General features: G+C 37.3%; 2 protein-coding genes across 8 annotated transcripts in view; both read right to left on the bottom strand.

Moving 5' to 3' along the window:
- LOC103469533 (uncharacterized) overlaps positions 1 to 23,906 on the bottom strand; it is a 479,729-nt gene that overhangs the window by 163,351 nt on the left and 292,472 nt on the right. The gene's annotated exons all lie outside the window — the stretch shown is intronic.
- Positions 1 to 23,906, bottom strand: part of LOC103462454 (zeta-sarcoglycan-like) — a 343,126-nt gene that overhangs the window by 130,986 nt on the left and 188,234 nt on the right. The window lies entirely within an intron of this gene.

Genomic DNA, 23,906 nt, shown 5'->3' with positions numbered 1-23,906 from the left:
AAACAGATAATTTTACTATAATGAGAAAGCTTTGTCATAATTACAAGAGAGATGAGTTATAATTATGGGTTCAGTTTTCCTCTGAGTGGCGAAAATGGGCTTCCATAGATAGAATATTTTTGACTGTGGCTAAAAATCATAATTGTCTGCAGAACAGAGAATTGTTTCAAGCACAGTTATATTATTATTCCATTTCTAACGTATGCATGTTGCAACAATCAGCTGAAATATTCTGTACTGTGGTTTCCTGTTACCTGTATCCTCCAAACAACATGCAGATCTATGTTCATCGCTGAAGTCGTATTTAATTTGAAAAACAGTCAAATTTAAAAAGCTGCAACTGTTTGATTATCCTGACCTGCGGCTGGCTGTAATTGTCTTAAACTTATTTGACACATTTACCACATTTGGTCATTGCAGACTGCTATGCGTTGCATTAATATTTCACCAAAATCTTGCATTGAAGATGGGAGAGTCTGACCACTGCGCCAAGTGTTCCCCTGCACAGCATAAAGATTCTCAATGGGGTTAAGGTCTGAACTCTGTGTTGTCCAATTTATGCTTGAAAATAAAGTCTAATGCTCCCTGAAGTATTCATTCACAATTTGAGCCTGATTAATCCAGCTATCGCCATCTTGGTAAGTCAACCAGGGAATGAACAATTCATATATGGAATAACCTGCTGACCAAAAGATCCATTTGGGTTGCTAGGTGAGGGGTTCTCCTCGGCTGGGGTTGCTAGGAGACAGCGCAGTGCCTTTCAATAGTGACTTAATAATCAGGAGATTAGATAAAATGGCTCATTTTCTAGACGCCAAAAAACTTATTGCCAAAAAATCCCTGGGTGTTTTTTGTTTTGTTTAGTTTTTTTTAAGTGTTTTGGTTGTTTTTAGAAGCTGTAGAGACCCAAATGCAAGTACAAAAAATGAACAAACTATCAATTTTGCATAATAGGTTCCTTTTTAACAAGCAACAAGTTCCCAATCCCCAAATAATTCTGCCATGTCTTCTCTCAGAAGCATCACCAATTATCTTAAAAATAGTTTACACCATTTAAAAATCTTTAAAATAATTTCAATACATTTCTAACCCTACCTAAATTAAATAATTATGCAGTAATTGTGCATTTAGGCTATCTACTACATAGCCTAAATACAGATCAGTTTGTTTTCAAGAATCAAACTAAAAATTTAGCTTCAGCTGCAAAGTGAATCCATATCTAATAATCAGTTATGGAGCATTTTTATTTGCACCATCTGGCTGCCGTACACTTCCTCAACTCCTTTGAAATCAGTAAAGCTTTAGGGGTTAGCTCATAACATCTGAACCACATCTGGCTTGTACAACTCTAAGACTACCTTATGCTAGGCCCAACTGTTAACCTTTAGGCCCCATCTGGCTCTTACAATACTTACTATAATCCACGTTAAGGCTCAATTATGAAATCTGGGCCACGCGTGGCCTACGTGACATTTTTGAGGTGCTTCAGCTAAAAGTATGCGAGAGTGATGCCAACGCTTCATCTGTGCTTGATCCAGATTTAATAGGATATACTTTTTCGCTCTGTATCAAATAGTCACCAACTTTATTTCATTTTTAAATATTCTTATTAATGTTGGGTACTTGATTATGCCTGAATAAAATTACATGGCAACATGAGTAACAATTTGTTCTAAAAATTATGATTAAAAAAAATTCTAAATAAAATAGTTGATTCTACTAAGAGAGAGAAATAACTTTGGATATATTAAAATAAATATAGCAGATAAACTGATATGTCTATAAAAGTAATGCAAAATAGTTAAATACACTGTGTAGGTCAGGGGTGTCCAAACTTTTTGCAAAGGGGGCCAGATTTGGTGTGCTAAACATGTAGGGGGGCCGACGTTGGTGGACGTTCTTTACATAGAACAGCAATATATTTAAACAAATTTCAGCAAGCCATTCTGTGTTTCACATTTGCCTTTTTTTATTTTAATTTCAGTGATCTTAAGCATGTCTTTTGGTTCATTTGAAGCATGCATATCATATGCAATTGAATAATCACTTAACTTAACTTTTTTAACACTAACTTTTTTCTAACGGTTAAACAGAAGTAATTGTACTCTTGAGTGCAAATTACATTTGAAACAAACAAAAAAATCTCGCCATGGCAGTTCAATATTTACAGAATCTTTAAATAAAATAACAGAAATGAGCAAGTAATAGTCATATCAACAAGTGCATGGCTCATTTGAAATATGACATATTAGTAACTATAAATGTTGATTAGATTTTTAAAAGTTTATTATTCTGGAGTGAAAACTGAAAACTTGTCTGAATTTATGACTGATTTTGATCTTAAAAACAAAATGTATTCAGAGACTTATTGTAAATGACAAATGACGTGTCTGCATAAATGTGATGGTGATACTGAGATCTGGACTGCAGCACATAGGCAGGGTCTGGCGCAAAGGCAGTGGTATTGATGCACAACATGTCTCAAAAGTGAGAGTCCGTTAGCCGTGTCCTCACACGGCTCTTATTTGAGTTCATAACCGAGTATGTCTTCTCACACAAATACGTCGACCCAAACGAGCTTAGCATTTTCTTACCAAATGCTCGAATCTCTCAAAACCTGCCCTTATCCAGCTGTCGGTAAAAGTTGGCGAGAGAAAGCTGCTGGTGCCGACCGCGGCTCTCTGCGTCCCACTGCAGCTCAATGAGCTCCAGCTGCAAAGGGTCTGGAACATCATCTGTGTCCACGGAGAAAGGTGATGAAAAAAAGAGCGATCTCCTTCTCGATAGCTGCAAAATCCCGAAAGCGTCATTTAAACTCTTCAGCCAGAGATGAAATATCTGGTGCGTACCGCCTTGTTTGCGCACTGACATTGCTCTGTGGGAATCTGGTCATGATTTCTTGCAGCGCTGAAAAGTGTGCAGCATTGGGTTGGGTCGGCAACAGGCGTCTTTCAAACAGTTGGAGCTTGGTTCCTAAGGCTTTGATGTGCAAATATACTGTAGTTGGCTTATGACTGCGTCTGGTCCCTGGAGACTGATGTTCAGGACATTAAGGTGCTTTGTAATATCAACTAGAAACCCCAAATCAGCCAGCCACATAGGGTCACTTAGTTCTCGCATTGGTCATCCTTTTTCAGCCAAAAACTCACCAATTTCTTGCCTAAGAGAGTAGAAGCGTGACAGTGCAGAACCCCGACTGAGCCATCTCACGTCAGTGTGATAGACAACATCTCCATATTCCGCATGAATCTCGCTTAGAAACTGTTGGAACTGACGGTGGCATAGCACTCTGGAGCGAATATAGTTAATAGCCTTTCTCACCGGTTCCACAACATGTTCGTATTGGAGATGTTTAGCACACAGAACTTGCTGATGAATGATACAATGGAGTTTTACAGCTTTACCCCCTTCTTCACTTACTTTGTTACTTATTAGTGTCGCTAATCCACTTCGTTCGCTAGTCATGGATGATGCGCCGTCTGTAATAATCCCAGAAATTTTATTCCACGGGAGTTTCATGTCATCCACGGCAGCACAAACAGAAGAGAATAAATCTGTTACTCTCGTTTGGTTTTTCAGGTTCTTGAGGTCAAGTAGTTCTTCAGTAACGTTCATTTCGTTGTCCACTCCTCTCAAAAAAATAAGTAACTGAGCAGTGTCAGAGGCGTCTGTGCTTTCCTCGCAAGCTAGCGAAAAAAAGTCAAACTCCTTTCCTCTGACTCCCAATTGTCTTCATGTCTAATGACACTTCTTCAACCCTGCGTGCCACAGTGTTACGTGCCAGGCAGACTTTGGCAAACTCTTGCTGCTTCTCAGGACAGATTTTCTTCACCATAGTCATCATGCAGTCTTTGATAAATTCACCCTCGGTGAAAGGTTTGCAATGCTTTGCGATCAGCGCGGCTACCTCGTAACTAGCCTTTGTAGCTTCTCATTTGACTCTCGGGCTCTTGCAAAATATTGCTGCTGTGAGATTAAACTAGCTTCAAGTTGCTTCAGTTTCTCGCTGCGTTCCTTCCCTGTGATCTTGTCGTATATGTCAGCATGTCTCGTTTGATAATGTCGCTTCACATTGAACTCTTTAAAAACAACCATAGTCTCTTTACAAATGAGGCAGACACAGTTGTTGCGTATTTCAGTGACGAAATAGTCTAATTTCCACCCATCCTTGAACCGTCGACCCTCGCAGTCAACTTTCCTTTTTTTGTTGATAGTCGCCATTTTAGAAAATTGAGGGGAAAGAGTCACATGGGCTGCTGCCCTCTAGTGGGTAAATGAGGAACAGCATTTAGTGTGTAAGCCACGCCATATGCAGGTAACAGTACTGCTGTCTGATATATTAATTCTACGTACGGGCCAGACGTTATTAATTTTATGACAGTGGCTGCGTGAAATTTAACCACGGGCCGCATTTGGCCCCCGGGCCAGATTTTGGACATGCTTGGTGTAGGTAGTGCAAAGGAAAAAATACCTCAGACAGGATAAAAAAAGTGGGGTTGATTTTTGAGTTTGTTGTGGTGTTTGCTCCCTCCCATATGAGATGGAAAGAATATGTTCTGTTTTTTAAATTTGTCTCCTTTTAAACAACAGTCATGTCAAAGCTTAGTCTGGCATGTCTGTGTATTTGTCTTCAACTCACTTCCTAGCTTACAAATCGCTTTCCGTGTTTTTTAAACTGTCAAACTGACTTAAATCTAATTTTCTTTCACTTCAACAAATTGGTAAAGCAGATGCAACAAAGTGATCAGACTCTAAAACAAAGTGTTGAGTTTATGCTTTTGAGATGATAGAATGACGTATAATGATGTTCATGTCAGAGGGCTAGTTTAATGACTTTAGTTTACTTTAAGGATATTTGTTCACCTTCATGGGTATGTTCAACTTTCACCTTTTGATCAAAGAATCGGGTGTAAATATAAACAGGTAACATTTTAAACACTATGTTTTTATAAATTTATCATTTGAAGCTATTCATTTATTTAAAAAGCCAGGATCAAACTGAATTTACATGCACACATTACTTTTTGTAATAAGCTAACGGCTATTCTTTTTAACCAACTCTTAATAAACCATCACGTTAGACATTACTCCAATTAATTCCTTTTGGGTTGAAGTGCCTTCCATGTCAAACCTGTAACCAGACTTTCATCTGATTAAACAATTCAGGCCTGGTTGAGTGGAAACTTGACCCTAAACCAGGTTAGCAAAACAACACAAACAGTGTAAGCACAGGAACTTCTGCCGAGTTCAAACCTGTTTGCCAGTTTGAGGATTAAATTACAGCCGAGTTAATATGAGACCAGAGGTTGGTCACCGAGAAAAACCAAAGAAATTCCTACATCTCTACAAAATAGTTCACTCGAGACAGTGGAAACTGTTGGCACATAAAGTTGGGGTTGGCAGTATACTGTGGAACAAAACTACTAAATAATAAAAATGATCCCAGTAGTAGTTATGCTATAAATATTAAAAAAGATGAAAGTTTTTACACCTTTATCCTACAAATACAAGTCTTCAATTGAATCTATGATATACTGAATCAGGAAGAAAGCAAGATGAGACAGAATATACAGGGGAGAGAAGAAGCTGGATGTGTTGGGTGCAAGTGAAGCTCTGAGAAATGAATGTAAGAGACAACAAAAAAGCAGAAGCCTTTAAACAAAGCCACCATAAAATATTCGGAGCCAGAGGACATTTTAAATACATGGAAGGAAAAGAAAGCATTGTGTAAGTGATTTGGGTTTCTTTCATGTGTAGAATTGATTGAAATAGTTGTTATTATCCCACACTTGTCAAACAGTGGCAAAATGCCAGAGAAACAATGCCATGGAAAGTGGGCTTAGATTAGACCATTGTGTGAGCTTGGTTTAAAATCAGTGCCATGCATCTTTGGAGCCAAGTCATCCACTTAGACATGCCTCTAATTATATTTTGTCAGCCAGGGACACTTCAGAACAGAAAAGGTTTTATCAGGAGGGGAAAAAAAATAAAAATAAAAAAAAAATATATATATATATATATCTTTGTGACGTAGATTTCACAATAGCGTTTAGTCTTTTACTCTCAAAGTGTTCATCCTCCAATATATTAGTCAAGTGGTAGAGAAAAATACCACAATACTTATTCATTTTTGTCCATTTCAAGATTAGTTTTGCAGACCTTGAAGGGTGTGTGCTAACAGAACGTTCCGACACTGTGTGCCGGTGTTGACCGTTTGAGACCTGGCTACAACCCTTCGCCATCGACAAAAAAATGACTTTTTTTTGACAACTTTGAAGTCACTATGCCTTATGATCCAACTCACTAAATTCCAAGCCAATTGATCAAAACCTTTTTGAGTTCAACCAGATGCAGAGGCTGTAAATGGCCAAAATGGGATCAAAATGTCAACTTCAGTCCAAACTGGATGACTTCTGGTTTGTCGTAGGTCAGGAGTGCAAGAGAATTTTTGGTAGGTATTGGGAAGTTCTACAAGTGTACCAAAACTCATATCTGTATCGTAAAAGTTACAGCTGTTGAGCCATCTGCATTGCACATTTTGTGAAATCCTTAAAAATGCATTTCTCTCACAAGTGACGCACGTGCAAATACTTGAGTTCTCTCCATGCCACAAGATAAAGTCAAAAGAAAATCAATACAGACACTAGGTAGTATCAAAAAGCAGTTTTATTGACCTAAAAATGTTAATTACTTGTTCTACTTTAATAGTTTTGCTTTAACCATTCAACTTTGATGCGTTTCAATGAACAAGCTTCCCAATAGTTCTTACATCATCAACATCTCCAGCCTGACACGGTCCCAACTGTACAGTTCATAATATGCCATAGCACGGTGTCGTTGCACACAGCAGTGCTGAATATGCTTAGATTGTGCATTTGCCTGTTGTGTTACATTCCATAACACTTAATTTGCTGTATTCTTGTTTATAACCCTGTATATTTCCTCTGCTGTGTCTCATTTGCAGCAACAGGGATCCAGTTTCCTCATGGGGATGGTATAGTTCCATCTTCTACCGACATCATTTAAACAATTGAAAAGATAATGCATCTACTGTGCCATCGTAGAAGCAGGCGGTGGGAGGAGGTGTTGGTTTTAACAATTTACTGTAAAGAGGCAACCACAGCAAAGCTCCCTCGACAGGCAGAACCCCATCTGCTGACGTTTATGTTCTGTCTACATGATTTTAGCGTTCACACTGGAAATATGCTTTTCTCCCTCCTCCCCCCTTTCATCACCAGTACAAACATTTACATTGTCCCACCACTCTCTTGATGATTCCCATTTCTCTCCCTCTCTCTCTCTGTCTTTTCTGTTTGTGTGTTGGGGTGTGTTTAGGCCAGGATACGGTTCATAAATTATCTGCAATCAGCCAACACACCTGATGTCCACACAGTAATCAAATTTTGCAGTATGAATACCCCCGGCCTCATTTGCCAGGAAAGGAATTGGGGAAACCTTTTCTTGTCTCCAAGATCTTGGAATTTTTTTTTTTTTTTTTCATATCATTTCATTCTTTACATTCCAAGACAAAAACACATCAGCTCATCTACAGTCTCTGCACTCCAGCCCTACACCTTTTGGGCAATTCTGCGCCCTGCCAAAATTTGGTTTGGCATTCTCCCTCCGACTGTCTTTTGCTCCGTCAGCCACCATCTCCAATCAGCTCAGTTCAGTCTTCCACAACAAAACCTTAATAAATCAGACTTCTGCATCCACAACCGTTTCTTGGAAAGGTGTGAACGGGATTTAAAGTACTGAATCTTTTGTGTTAACCTGCCGGTCGTTTTGAATATGCAAGAATTTGTACAAAACCCGTCTCAGTACAGATGTGAAAGTATGACGCAAAAAATTAAAGGCTTCAGTAACGGACACTGGCCACATCCAGAGAACGTGCCATTCTGCTATTTTTTAGCACTACCAAATAACTAGGCGAGGTTTTAATTTCATCGCATGCTGTTCTTACATATATCTATTTTTAATTAAGGATTTTTAACAGGGAAAAAAAATAAATAAATAAAAAAATCAGTGAAAGGACTTTGCATGAATTATAAATAATTTCATGACTGATTAAAGCTGCTTTCCATGCACATATATTCTTCTGACACAATGGGACCATCAAGCTGAAGAGGTGTCCTCTAGCATTGTGTTCTGGAGTGAAATTATAAAAAAAGACACCAAAAGCAAATGGAAGAATTTGGTTGCTCATTACTTTCTTATGGCAAAGATCATGTCCCACTTGACAACCACATGTAATTATATACAACTGATAACGTTTTACATTTTATTCATTTAGTTCAGTTCATTTATGCAAGTGCCAGTCAAAAATTAATGTCATAGCACTTGCAAAGGCAGACTCAAGTCCTGTAATATATAGCAAAGTCAGTCTAATAGAAATCTTGAGAAATAATTTTAATTATATATTTCAATTTGATTCTAATTAGACCATAATGCAATCCTAGCAAGTTCAGCTTATAACCTCATGCTAGTTGGTAAAAGGCTTTGAAATATGGAGACAAACACCTTCCTATCAACCAGAAAAAAAACAGCATAACCAGTTTTGTATAATCAACTAAGCACTGGTACAGAATTGGTTTTGTTCTAAGTTATAAAAAAAATTATAGGAGAAAAACTACTAAATATCTCTATTTTTATGCAAGCTTCATATGATTGGTCACTACATGATTTGCAGTGTTGTGAAACACTTTGATTGGATATCTTGACAGGAGCTACATAAATAACATTTTAATTAGTAATTTCTGATTTGTGTTATGACTACTAAGGGCTGCGTGTTAGTGAGGTTCAAATACAGTAGAGAGAAATAGAGGATTTTTCCCCACACTAAGTGCATGTTGTCAAGTGTTACGTTAAATTAACCCTTGATCCCTAGAGTCTCTTGGAACCAGCAATACTGCCCCCAAATTAGGGGGCTCTAAGGATGATGGGGTTTTAAAAGAAATTACCCGACACTGTTACTGCAATAGTGGATAAACCTATTTGAAGACTTTTTCACACATCTGTACACATGTGTTCAATACATTTGGAGTGAGTACATTTCTATTAGCATTAAGACACACACTTTCTCAAAGGGTGGTGCCTTTTACAAGTCTTTTAACCTTAAACTACGAGTACACCACTCCATGGAAGATGTTATACCCTCCACATCAATTTTAATAGATATTATACCTTGATCAAGATGAAACTAACATAGTTGCAAAGAAAAGGATTCCTTGGGCATAAATGCATTCTTTACTTCTCTCCTACACCAAAGCTTAGCCTTGTGTAACTTCCAAGCCGTGCAAGGCAAAGATTGCTGTTCTTGCCAAAGGGTGTCGAGTGGCTTTGAAAAGAGCACAGATGTATTTAACTGCCCCAGAAAGTAGCCACTCGGGTACTTCAACATGAGAGCAGAATCAAAGCAGCAGGTAAATGCTTTCAACAAGGGTCACCACAAAGAGGCTATTTGAGGGGGAGCAGAGGGTGGTTTCTCCATGTATAACCACACTGAAGAGGCTGGCACAGCGTGCCTAGGTATGTCCATTCCCGGGCCTGCACTGCAATCATCACCCACATCAAAACTAGTCTCATTGTAGCGAGATGGTTGAGCAAGAGAGCGCAGCATACTTTCAGGTACTTTTGTGCCTTTAATGTATGCTCTTCTTGGTTTTTTGTTGTTGTTTAAAAAAAAATACACTTATTTTAAACTAAGCAAGCCAACAGGTAGCTAAGTAAAAACATAATATACAAAATTTAAAACATGATTTTATTAAGACTGATAAATATGTCAGCATACGTGTGACTCACTCACATCAACCTGTTACTCTCAAGGAAGCAAGCAAAGGTAGAATTAAAAACCGAACAGTGTGGAAATGAACAAAAATATTAGCAGTTGTGATTTTTGATCAATGTGACATTTCAGTTTTCAGGATAGGAAGAACAAGTATTTAACTCAACCTGACATGGCAGTATGTTCTTTAGGACGTTTAATCAATGGCAAACCCAATTCATGCCATTTTTTATTTTGTTATGAACGACTGCCTTCTTTTTATGGATCCTCACTGACACCTGAAAGTAAGTCTTGACCCGCCTGTTACTGGGGCAGGGCCACAGTGTCCCTGTCTCACATATCTCTTAGGACTCCAGAACAATTGATTACAGCAATTAGTGACTTCAGAGGTTTCCGTTGTTCTGCCAAAAAGTGACAATTTGCCGAATTAAAGTAGCAGGTGTATTATTTCTCTGAGCGCCAGAACCAGCAGTCTCCCGCAGAGGCTGCCCGGTTTCTGGCAATCCACTTTGGCTCAACCCCCTTTTGCATTATTTGTTCTTTATGTTTTTGATCTGGTTCTCTTTCTTCAGAAACAGATGTGATTCATCGTGTAACTAAATGTAATGTTTCAAAGAAAAGACATCGTGATAAGGGAGAAAGAAAAATACATCTTACATCGTGTATGCTTACACAGCATTTCACCTTTTCTGATGGTTCCGGACATCAACCAAGGTGTAATTTGGAATAAAATACCAAAATAATAAAATACAATAAAATTGGTAGTAGCAAAAGTCCATGCCACAAGATCTTGTGAACATCACAACATTTCTCAAATATAAACCTCTTGCAAAGTTGTTTTTTTTTCTAGACTTGATCTAGTCAAACGAAAGGAGGAAGTAAGATGAGCTTGACAACCTGTTTCTATGTTTGAGACTCGTACTGAAGTTAGAAAAAAGTTTGAGCTGCCCTGTTTTGTGGGGTAGTAATGACTACAAGAGCAGTGGAGAAGCCTCTACCACTTTTAAGCTGTTTGTGTGACACCATGTTGATTTGGAGGCACCGTGAGAAAACTTCAACTGGCTAACGTTCAGCTGCCAACAGTGTAGAAGTTGGTCATTTTCAGTTTTTAATGAATCTCAACTTCTGCAGCGTTAACACACCACAAGCTGTATTGAAAAGTGACAGGACGTTCTGAATATCCTGTCTTGTTTTATCTGCCTTCCAGTGGGAGAGTTGTAGAGACATGAATTAGATGTTTTCTAAAATAACTCATTTGAGCTTACTGAAATAACATGAATATGTATTCAGTATTTATTATTTCTTATATCATGGTGTCAGGCAAATAACTAGACAAAACCGCTGACTAGCTGGTTTTCCTTCACACCAAGGTGAGTTTTTATTAGATGCACCTATTTGATCCTTGGCCTTATGGAGTTGTTTCGCAGAACCCGGTGACATTGTTTGCATGTATTTTTGGTGCATGTGCCTTATTTATTAGCATTTGATCTATTTACTGGGGAAAAACTAGAAGTGCTGACTTAATCAGATTTAGATGTCACATGTATACACTCAGACAGTACAATGTTGTCTTACTCGCATAAATACAGACTCCTGGGTTTATCCATTAAAAAAAAACACATCAATATGATTTATTGCTGAGGATTTGGCTTCTCTTAAGAGCTGAAGTTAAATAATATTGCTGGTTCTGTAAAAAGACATTTTTGCTCTGTCGAATATAAAATTTAAAGTGGTAATGAAACCAAGTTGTATTGTTTAGTCTCAAGTTTTATTGCCTCTCTCTAGTGCTTTGCTTTCATTGAAACACTGCCTTAGATTTCTTATAGGATACTAGGTCTACATTGTCAATACTGGCTTATAATAGCAATTTAACAATCTGAGCCAATATTTATGTTGTATAATGTGTCTAGACAGGGAAGTGAGGAATTGTTGGTTGTTTTGAGCTTCAGCATTCAGGACAGACGTACCTATTGAAAGTTACCTGTGTAATCAGTCAAGGGCTCATTTATTCTGTCAACGTCTAAAGCATCATACAAACCATCCATAAATACTTAACAAAATTGTTGAAAGGATGCAAAAACTCTCGTCCTAGTAGCTATACAGATGAAATGTTCGGATTTAAATGATGAACATACATGAGTTGCGAATCCACTTGTGTGCAATCAAATGTCTCAAGGTTTTGATTGTATTTAGCTCGGTGTCCACAAACGCTTTCCAGCATGGTGATACTCGGATGTTTCTTTTGATTGGTTGATTTAGTTACCTCCACGATGTACTAAAGTTGAAAAAGTGTGGGTGTCTGCACCATGTCTAGGTGTGTGAACTAGAATCTGTCTAGACAGAAAACGGCCTTGAAATTTTTCCATCACTGTTTGGAAAAAACCCCCCAAAAAAACAAAAACAAAAGGCCAATGATGGAAAGTATTCTGTTAACGCAACTCCTGGCAATAAAGCCCCATGAGACCAAACAATTTCACGTTATAGATTGCTTTTTCTATGCAAGTCTGCACCTACAGTCAATATACGAGTGCATGGATGACTTGAATATCTAAGCATCAGAAGTGTAATGGATATATCGCATTAACCTCGATATGTGTGTTTTGATGCATGTGTTTATCACCAGGAGACCCATTGGACTTTCCCCTTACTTGAGGTCAGCGCTGTCAGTGACAAAGTGAGAAAAACGTGAGCATACGCACTTGTGTGTGTGTGTTTGTGTGAGGAATAAACAGAAAGCGGGTGTGAAGAGCCATAATGATGGCGGTTGGTCTACACGTAGATGAGCTGAGTTCAGCAGGTCTGGGAGCTCATAGCTGTACATTTTAACCTCCAACACACCTGCAAGCTTACAGGCCATGAATACCAAGAGGTTGCTGTTGGAGACTCGCTACACTAGGCATTTTTGACAGAATTCATAATGTTGAAATAACCTTTAATGTTGCCTGCTGCATATTCAGAAATATATTTTTTATTCATCGAACAAAGAGGGATGATGTAGAGGACTTTTTCTCATTAACCTCAAATTAGTCATGGACTAAAAATTAAATACGCGACTGTTTAGAGCTGGGTTATATAATATTTTCAATGGCACAATTGCTAATGAGGTTATTGCTATGTTAAAATAATATTGGACAAAATAAGATTAGATATTGCCAACAAATAGATTTGAAGGTTATAATTGTGCATGCTTTAGGAAATCATTTCATTTAAAGTCTTAAATTTCACTCTACAATAACTCTTCTGAAGACTCTTGAATAATTTGAGTTAAATTGACATTTAAAGATCATTAAAGATCATTTTTGAAGTTGAATTGAAAACTAAATTCCGCTGCCTTGAAACTAAAACATGCAATATTAAAATCAGGAGCACATTTAAGAGCAGGTACCTCAGATGTGATCGCTTTGTTTCCTTTAAATCAGGGTAGCAGCTTTTAAATGTACTAACATACAACAAAGAAAGAAAAATGTGTAACTTTAAAATGAAAAAGAAATTGTAAATATCATCTTTAAATATATTATTCAATAGCTAAAATGTTTAAGGAACGTTAAATGAAGCACTAACAAAGGAATATAGGTTCACGAACTCCTCCGTGACGACGCTCAAAACCTCACATCAAATTGCACCCTGCACCTGTTCCTGGCAGCCCATCATCCTCTCACTTCCACTTCATCAGGCAGTGAAACGGACACCTCTCCAATTCCCTAAGGATCCTATAGGCTGGGGACAGGGGGAGAAGCTGAGCGTGGATGATGGGATACTGTTTAAACCACACACAAACACTCAGACGCGCTGCCATCTCTTCCCTCTCTCTCAGTTCCCCCCCCCCTCCTATCTGTCTACTTCCATGCATCATTCGCCATCCGCCGTGGTCGCCTCCCCGACTCCAATCTCTGTTTTTCCTCAATTTCTCCACTCCACCATTGTGATCTGACAGATTCGTTTATTTGTACAGAGAGAGCTCAACCTGGAAAAATAAATGAATAAATAAAAAAGAAATGCGACTATCCCAGCAAAAACCCAAACATCCTCTAATTGAGATCATGTACCCATTGCAATGTTTATCTAAAGGAGGGAAAATATTACGGGACTGAAAACAATGTCGGGAAATGGAGCCTCGCAGAAACACGTGCGTGTTTCTAACAATTTTTTATTTATTTAGGTAAAAATAATAATAATCAGTCCTCTTTTCATCAAAACATTGGTATATTTTCTCAATTTAGAATTAAACCTTAATTAATCCAGGGTCAAGCTAAAAAAAAAAGAAAAAAAAAAAAAAGCCAGAATTGTATGCTACACTTCTGCATAGCATTTTTTTATTTGACAACATTGACAACATCTGCAGTTATAAATACATATATGTGTATGATATCTGCATCTACTGGGTAATGTAGATACTTGAATTTTATAGGTTTTTCTGTGCCATTTATTTGTAAGCCTCTTTAAAAGCCGTGGGAAGCAAGATGAGTTGCTCCTCAAAGTCGTATTGGGAGGCAGTTATGAAACAGAAGAAAAATGAAAGAAGGCAGTTTTAAATAAGTAAAAAAAAAGAAAAAAAATCCGGCAGGTGACATAACAGACTAAGCAGCAAATCAAGTGAACCGACAAGGTGCTGGGTCTTCATTTTAAAAGCATGATGTGGAGAAACGAGAAAAGAAAATTGGAAATTTATCGAATGCTCAGGCAATCCTAGAGCATTTTGAATTAATACAGAGAAGCAGGGGAGTGATACTGACATGGTGGGTCTGTCAAAAACATCTTTGAGGTTAATGAAAGCACTCCTCTTGGACTGATTTTACTGCCAAATCCTGGAGTGTGATTCATGCATAAAACCATACATATGTCCTCCCTTTTTGCTACAGCAAGCAAGTACATTTTACCCTCATATTTGCATCTTATTGCATCCATTTACATGCATCTCTCTCTATTTTATAAAACAATATCTTCATGAAAGCAATGCATCTCTGTTGTCTCAACCTTGCTCCTTTGCTGGCTTTGTTTTTCTGTTTTTTCATCCCCTGTTGTACTCTCTTGTCATAACCTTTTTATGTAGCTATAACTCCACTGGTTATTACAAGCAGTTATTTTTTTAAAATACGTCTCAGTCGATGTTTCATCATTGTTTAAAGCTCCCTGGTAACCTTCATCTGAAAAGTACCACAGTGCAGCTTTATGGTATGTTCCCACTGATGGGCAACCAATCAGCAGTAAAAAAAAAAAAAAAAGTAAAAGCAAACTATATACATTATTGAAGAATTGTTTTCATCATTCCATGTCTGTAATAAATCTGCAGGAGGTATAAAAAAATTTATAAAATAAGTTCCGCTTGTATGTTTCCCTTTGTTTTGTTAGATTAAAACAGACAAACTAAAAATATGTTACCCAGCAGTTGGATGTTATTGCAATACACACCTTGTAAAAAGAAGATGGACAAAAGTATCTACCTCGCTTTTTGTACTGCCAACAAATAATAAACAAAAAATTACTGGCTAAAATGCTGGCAGGAGTGAAGTCCATACTGTGGCTCCATAATTCTCAGCTTATATTAGGTGATGTTGGGTTTAGTCTGGTCTGAATTGGGGCTGTTTGAATGCTGCAGGTTTTCTACTTGAGCTCGTTTTTGTCTTTGTACCAGTTATGTCTACATCTGTGCGACGCCGTTTTAAGTGACTAACTAAGCTCGCCATAGAGCTGGTTACATACCTTAATCTCTGTTGAAAATGCTGAAATAAAGTTCTCGTTTCATTCACTTTTCTTCCTCCATCGTTACTGTAATTGACTCAGAAAGCTTGCAGTGTTCCCAAAGAGCAGATTACGATGGGTGGTCCACATCGTAAGCTGTGCTGCTAAGCAGGTGACACATCTCCTGCTTTTCTTTAAGGAGTCAAACTTACCGTAACGTTGTTGAAGATCGCTCTCAAGCTCTGTTGGTACAAAGCTGGTTATCGACTCTCTAAGTCAACCCGGGTATCGAGTCCGGATATGTGTGCAGTCATGTAACAACGTGCAACAATCACAATGAGGAAGACAAACGTAAAATCTTAATATGAACTATTTGTGTATTAGCACACTTTGGTAGTTTTCCTGAAACACCATTAAGTAGAGAAGGCTGAAATTAAAACTGCTGTCAATCAAGAATCTCGTTTCTGCTACAAAAACGAAATGCATTTCTGTAAAGATAAAGGTGTTATGAAGTTTGAAATGTGAATATACGTTATTTATCTACATTTTAATGAGAAAATGGCATGTTGAAAAATTATTCATATCCTTAATAAACAATGGGCCTGTCTTTATTGGCGTCATGGCAATCAGAGCTGGCAAACAGCAGCACTAAAAAACAGCAAAAATTTGAAAAAAATAAATTAAAAAAGAAAAAAATTCACTGCCAAAAATTGTTTGATATTTGTTTTGATGTACATATTTAGAGTTTCAAATGTTTCAATATTATTTTATGTTAGATTTTCATTTTAAAATGTTTATGTAACTTTATTAAAATTGTAATAGGGGACAATTGTACTTCCATCTAAAATGTTCTCATTGCAAATGTTGTTCTATTAAATGCTGCTGGTTGCAACTTGTCTTTCAATCAGAAAGTTGTGGGTTTAATTCCAGCTTCCTGCGTTCAAACACAAGGTATTTAACCTCAAAGCACACATTTATCTGTATCAATGTGTGAATTTGTGTATTTGTTGGTGCAATAGGGTGAGAATGTGTCTAGCGTAAAGTGCTATGAGTGGTCAGTGTGACTAGAAAAGGGTTTTATAAATTCAGTCCATTTGCCATTTATTTGTCTTTAAAAATATGGTAAAATGGCGTGAGGACGACAGTGACACAATGTAAGCTTTTGAGAATGTGATTTGTTCTGCACTCCTACACTCTGATAAATGATATCTTTTTGGAGTGGGCTTTTTCATCCCAAAATGCAATTAAAAGTTTCTATTCTTTTGGTTTTAGCAGAAGTAAACTGTGGATCAAGTCTACTTAGGATAAACCTGGCTGTGATAGGATGTCAAACCTAAAACAGCAAAGGTCAAAAACCGATCACTCCTTCTGATCTTTGTGATTCTGAACGTCCAACTCCATGAGCATCACACTCGTGGGGGATGTGGGTGTTTTAACACACACTTTTCGTAATGAGATGTTAACATCCTCACTTTTCATGCTGGTTTTGCTCAAACTCCATTTCGGTGGCGATGTCTTTGTGTCATCAATTTAAATATTAAGTGTATATCATAGTAAAACAAATTGTTTTGTTGAGTGTTTACATCTCAAACTCAATTGCTCCTCTGCTGTTCCTGCTCTTTGAGTATGGAACACCAAAGCGGCCAAAAAGGTGTGAGATTTCACATCTTTCACATGAAAAGTTTGTTATTAAGACACAAGCAACTATGAAGTTTATGTAAATGAGCCACAGCACCAGCGAATGACAAGATCGTCCAGTCAGTGTATTCCTTGGATGGAAAAGAACCAATCACAACCAACAAGTCAAAATACTCCAGGAAGCGACTGAAATTATGAAGCAAGAAGGATTTTAAGAAAAACTCAAGATAAAATACACTCGAGTTTTGTAGCCTAATATGTAGTTGTTATTTTTTGTATAAATAAAGTACCATTACTTGTCTTAACATCAACACCATTCTGATGTTATATCTTAATTACGATACTAATTGTGAAATGTAATCAAGAGCTATAATCTTTGAATAGTATAGCAACATTTTGTACAAAAAAAGAAAACAGGTCAGTTACATGATTTAAGTAAACCTACACCAATTAAATTGGGTCAGAAACTAGTAATAAATGTAGAAATTGCTAATTTTATCCAATTAATTTTGAAATGCGTCTAAATTAAGTTCTAAATCACAAAATTAAGGGACATTTTTGGTTTATAAAAGGTTGTTTCCCTCAAGTCTTATTTCAACATACTAATACATTAAGACATGCCTTCATGATAACACATAATGCATTGCACAATTCATGTTAGCAAGTCACCCAGCACTGTTAACTATACAGTTTTTGAATTAAAAATGAAAGAAATAAAATAGTGTACGCGTTACACACTCAAACACACTCAATCACCGACTGCAGGCATGTCCAGACCAGGAATTAGGCTGGCTGATTGGTGAGTGACACCTGGAATTGAATTTCCCTGCCGTGAGGACCCAAAGGATTCGAATGAAAACACACACACACAAATCCCTACTGTAAGTTTTGACACACACAAACACAAAAAAGCTTCCACAAAGTCCAACATGCACACTGATCAGCATAAACAATTGCTGAATAATTGCTGGCACACAGTCATACACATATAAGATTCTTCCAGCTTTTCTTCTCTCCTGTTTTTCCCCTCCCTCTCCCTCTTTCTCTCAGATGCACACTCACACTTCTATCCCTCTATTCCCACAAGTCCCTGCTTTCCAATTTACTGCCAAAGCTTTCTCTTCAGAAGCAGCAACAATAAGAATCTCATCTGGAAACTCCAAACCAAAACAAAAACTTAAACAAAGGCCTTCATTATACTGCAGCCCGCTGGATGTGATTTGAATGCTGACGATGATTATGACAGCCGCGAAGCCAGGCAACAAGCAAGTCCCAGAACTGGGATTGGAGATAATTAGAGAGGGGAGTTTTGCATCGGTGTTCGTGCATGTTAGATTTATTTATGTTTTCTCATGTAATCATGACAGCTAAATGTTTTAGACTCCTCATAAAGCTAACTGCAAAGAATTAGAAAAGCCGTATAGAGCTGAGTGTTTTGTTTTTTTTATTCGAAATGTGTAAACAAATTCAATAAATTATTTTCTAAAGTAACATTTTGTACAAAAAAAAAAAAAAGACTTTTTACCTTATTCACATTTTGCACATCTTTGATCTTCCATTTGAGTCTCAGCTGCTTCTAAAAACAGCCTAAGGACTTAGAAACCACCATGCCATGCCTTTTGGTGTCTGGAAAATGAGCCGTTTTAAAAACGTCTTGATTGTTAAATCACAATCAACCGGCACTGTGCCATTACCTGAAAACCCAAGCGGATCTCCAGAACGTTTGGTCAGCTGGTTTTACTGCGGTATGCTGTACAATGGCTGCTAGAACAGACAAGTGTTTTGCTGTTGGACTTACTATACAGAAACCATTTGCTGAATTCTCATTGGTTGTGCAGGAGGCTCCTCTTCTGCTTTTCAAAGATGTATGGTTGTATAATTGCAGCCATTTTCAGGTGAGAGTGTAAATGTTGGTTTATTCTTTTTTGGGAGGCGGGGGGTTAAACAGATCTATCTGTTCACACCCCCTAATCTGTTGTTGAAAGAAGCACAATAGGTCACCTTTACGTTGTTCTGATGCATTTATAATCTTTATGGACTAAAGGGGATAAAAAAATTAAATCAAATGAATACTTTTGAATTTATCTTCACGGTTTACCACAATTATTTCAAGAAAGATATTTGTACAAATCTGAAAATCAAGGCTTTTGTTTCTCCCTGCATTCTGTATTTATGAAGACCTCTCACCTGTACGGTTTGAGGAAAGATCGGAGCCGTCTCCCAGCAGAGACTTACAAAAACCTGTTTGGCACATTCAACATTTGTGCTTCACTTCTTCTTTTGATGGTTATGCAACACCATATAGCAAAAATTCTACCACAGATCATATGGGTCTTATTTTAAATTTCTAACACTTTTAATTAAAAAAAGGATGTGTTAAACCTTCCAGTACTGCTTAACTTTGGCAAACACACACAGCCACTGCTGATAACTGTAGCTTTTCTCTCATCTTGTCAACAGATATTCTCGCCTCCTGGTGCTGTAACAATGTCACTTTTGAGGTCTATAGCAAACCCCGCAGCCTTCAGCTAATGTAATGCAACAGTGGGTTCATGAATGAAGTAGAGCATCCTCTCTGGGACTTTAAAATGTTAATTCCAGGGTTTTCCCATGTGGTTCCATCACAGAAACAGTTCCCTCTAAACTGTAATGTGGTAAAATGAGTAGGATATAAGCTATTGGAAATGTCTGAGCCGCCTATAGCTTCCTAAAAGTTCTGTTCAAAGAGTCAAACTTCTTTATAGCATCCAGTCCTGCTAAGAACATCTTGGTCAGCAAAAAGTAACCAGCAACAACCTGGAATGCTACCTAAAAGGACGAACAGTGTCTGAAACTCATCTTCTAGATGGATAAAACTGGCAGGCCCCTAGGAATCCCTTAAAGGGGATCCATTATGTTTCTTTCAACATGTTAGGATGGGTCTATGCTATACAACACATGTTTATTACACGTTTTATACAAAATCATTCTTAGATAATCAGATTGGAGTATGATCAGTCCTTCCAGAATGAGCCGTTTTAAGGTCTGCTTCACTTTAGATCCAAATAAGCCGCTGCTGGCCACACACTCAACTCAACACTTACACTCACACTTTGTACATGTGGAAATTTCTGAAAACAGATGTGCAATTGTACAACCGTATATCTTTGATCGTGAGACAGACCCAGAAGGAAAAGAGCCTCCTGCGCTACCACCAATGATTTAACCAATGGTCTCTGGATGGTAAGGCAACAACGCAACGTTTGTTTTTTCTAGCAGCTATTGTACAACGCTTACAGCAGTAAAACCAGCCGAATGTGACTTAATATTTGGGAGGATTTTAAAATTGCTCATTTTCCAAACACCAAAAAAAAAAGATTAAGTTATTGTCAGAAGATGACTGTGCGTTTTTTTAAGCACTTTGTTTGAAAGTTAGAGGGAGTCTATTGTGCATAATTGCTTTTTGTATGTTTATTTCTCTACTGCTTCTACAGTAAATTTAAGCATTTTTCAGTCAAGGGCACTCTATGCACAAAGTAGTTTTGAATGAGGAAAACAGTGACTAAGGACAAGAAATGTAAAGTTACTTAAAAATTTCACTGACAATTTTTGGCAACGTATTTTGAAAAGTGTCAAATGAAACTTTATTGTCTCCACTGGAGAAAAATATCTTGAACATTCAATAGGAAAAGCAAATAATATTTTTTCTTCACGCTACTATACCAATATTGTCAAAAATGGGTAGCGTAAACAGCTTCAGTGCCTTTTAATCATGTTTGTATTCTGAATCTTTGTTTTTCATTTAACCAAAATGGTAAAAGTCCAATGTGTATAAAAACATTAGCATGCATTTATATGCTATACATTCAAAGATTCTTCCACCTGAATGATTGATCTCCTTCTGCATCCCAAAAGTTACAACTTGGCTCTTGGGTGCTTCTGTGACTAATGGTCTTCTTGTCTGGCCTCAGTTTATGTGGACGGCTATATCTCGTTATAGGTTTGCATTTGCATCAAACTCTTTCCATTTTCAGACTGATTAAACAGTGCTCTGTGAGATGTTCAAAGCTTCACATTTTTGTTTTTTAACCTAACTCGACTTTAAAACTCCCACACCCCGCCTCATCCCCAGCATATCTCATGTGTTCCTTCATCTTTACGATGCTGTTAGTTCACTAATTGTCTCTCTGAGGTCTTCACAGAACAGTTTTGGTTTACCAATTAGGTGATTTACCTGTAGGGATCTTGAGAATTTAAAAAACGATCAAATTACAAAAAATTTTAAACACCAGATTTTGAAACAGTTTGATAAAAAAAATAAATAAATAAATAAATAAATAAATAAATAAATAAATATATATATATATATATATATATATATATATATATATATATATATATATATATATATATATATCAAACTACAGACACAAAAACTAAAAACTACACACAAAAAAAGACCACACTATATTTAGTTACACTATTAGGAGTCATGCAGCATTGAGTTTAGACTCTGTGTCAACTCAGCATCCACCGACTTTGCCTCCGACTCTGAAACAGATATCTAGCTGACTCTCTGGGGATCCGAGAGGCAGAGAGGGCAGGAAAGAGAGAAGAGAGAAGAGTGTGGATGTTCAAACACTAGAGCTACACCATGCGTAGACGGACAACCACTCAGCCATATAAAAATATCCTCTCATTTTCATTAATCTTTCCCTTGCCCCATCTTCAAGTAGTTTTTTTTTTTCCCTCAAGCCCTTTGCAAAATCTTCTCCCTTTTCTTCTAATTCTATGTGCACAATGGGGCTTTCTTTTTTTTTTTCCCCATGCCAAGAGCTGTGGTATAGACGGAGTAGCTGTACAAGACTTCGGCTCTATGTGATCATTTACAGATTGCCTATTTGTTGCAAATAATAAGCTCTTGGTGAGCAACATGTTATTAACATGCTGAAATACACAACCAGAATCAGTGAAGAATTCACTCTTCTATCAGATTTTTCTTTTTCAGAATGGCATTTCCGTGTAGTTAAAAAGACAGAAGAATGTTTAAAGTTAATATTTAAAAAACAAAAAGTAAAAAGGAGTTTTTTTATTTCTTCCAAAGGGTTATGGCAGAAGTGGTCTTCATTTACTGTGGTTTTTCTTTGCAGATGAGGAAAAGAGGAGAGAGAGAGAAGGTCCTGAGGTCGAGATGAAACCCAGTTGGCTGCTTCAAACAACAATATCCTCCATGTACGGTTTCAGCCACAGCATATCAAATACATCCTCAGTATTTCAATATAGTTCAAGTTTTGTAAATCATCCTTTTTTTGCCAAAAACTTAATAGGGTTAAGTTTTACTCTTGGGATTTGTCAAGCTTCTTTGTATTTCACAAGCTATACCACCCCTGAAATGTTGATTGTCTTTTACACTTACTTTAGCAGACATGTTCATTGCCACACAGGTTTGCTTTTCTACCCATTTTGGGCCTTTGCATTCATTTCCATTCATTTTAGTAACAGTATTTATTCCTAATGTGGACGTGCTCCCTAACCATTACAAATGTATACCTAACCAAAATGTAATTCACACCACACGTCTAAACCTCACCTCTTATCCTAAACAAGAGGGTTCACTGTATTAGCATCAGACTTTGGTTCCCACAATCCTGCTGGCCGTCAAAAGATTAAGAAATGTGCCAGAAATGGTTCAAAATAGAATAGCTAGACAAGTAAGCACAAAAATTGTCATGTTCTGTTCAATTATATTGTGATGTTTGCATAATAAAACATGGGATATAAAGTTAGGATGCTTAAGCAGATGCTCACAATTTAAAACGTACCTCATTTGAATATATATACCGTTACAATATAATCTCGTGAGTCTCAGTGCACCAGGCAAAACAGGTGTATGGATAATTTATTATTATAGGGAGCAAAAATAAAAACTTGTTTATAAATCATCCCAAAAGCAAGCAATCCCTGATCATAATGAAATGTCTACATCAACCGTTGCTAATTCCATTGAACAGTAAGGGGAAAAAAACGTTTTTACACATTCTACCAACTTTATGGACATAATCCTCACTTATTGGGGAGCTACTGCCATTTAATTATCAGTTATAGAGTCATTCAAAAGTAATTCTCCCCAGCATCTCCATAAAATTACTGGTGGTAGAGTATCTGTTTTAACGTTTCCTCCCTCTAGCTGTATTCTAGTGTTTTTATTTCATATGATCCCATTTGGAGCATTTTTCACTTCCAATCTTTGAGCAGAGGTTGTAGTACCAAAAGCCAATAATGAAATGTGCACAAAGTGTGGAATAATTGATCATGGCAGCTTTCTGTATGCAGAAAAAAGTATGCAGAATTACATAACGCTGCAGCTCCATGAGAGGGCATCTGAGGCCGAATCCAAAATTAGATCGATCTGCGCTTATAGATCTCTGCTGATGTGCTCAACTTAAGCATATCAGATTACATTTCACTAAGGATCTCTCCTGGCCAAAACCCTGACCAGAGAATGCACTGTGAAGAACCTCTTTTAGCGGAGTGCTGCTGAAGCATCCTGACAAGCCTTCATCACATTTTTCCTATGAAAACTAACATCAACACTTTGGGATGTTAGTTTCTACCTTAAAAGCCCTCTATTCTCTTTTCATTTATTATCTTCAGCCTTTTTAGGAGATTATATCACTTAAGAACAACCCAAAAGTACAAAAGTGCATATCCTCAGTCAAGGCTACTAGATACTCAGCATCATGCCATTGATTTTTATTTTTCACTGCTTGCTCCAGTGTGAACAAGAAACTTTTTGGAGGCAAGCAAAACCAGGGAACAACCACAG

The sequence above is a fragment of the Poecilia reticulata genome, chromosome 1, assembly GCF_904066995.2.
Source record: "Poecilia reticulata chromosome 1, P_reticulata-male-v2, whole genome shotgun sequence".
In the NCBI taxonomy this organism is placed as follows: Eukaryota; Metazoa; Chordata; class Actinopteri; order Cyprinodontiformes; family Poeciliidae; genus Poecilia; species Poecilia reticulata.
Note: the sequence above shows the minus strand (reverse complement) of the source record. Positions and strands in the feature narration are given on the sequence as shown.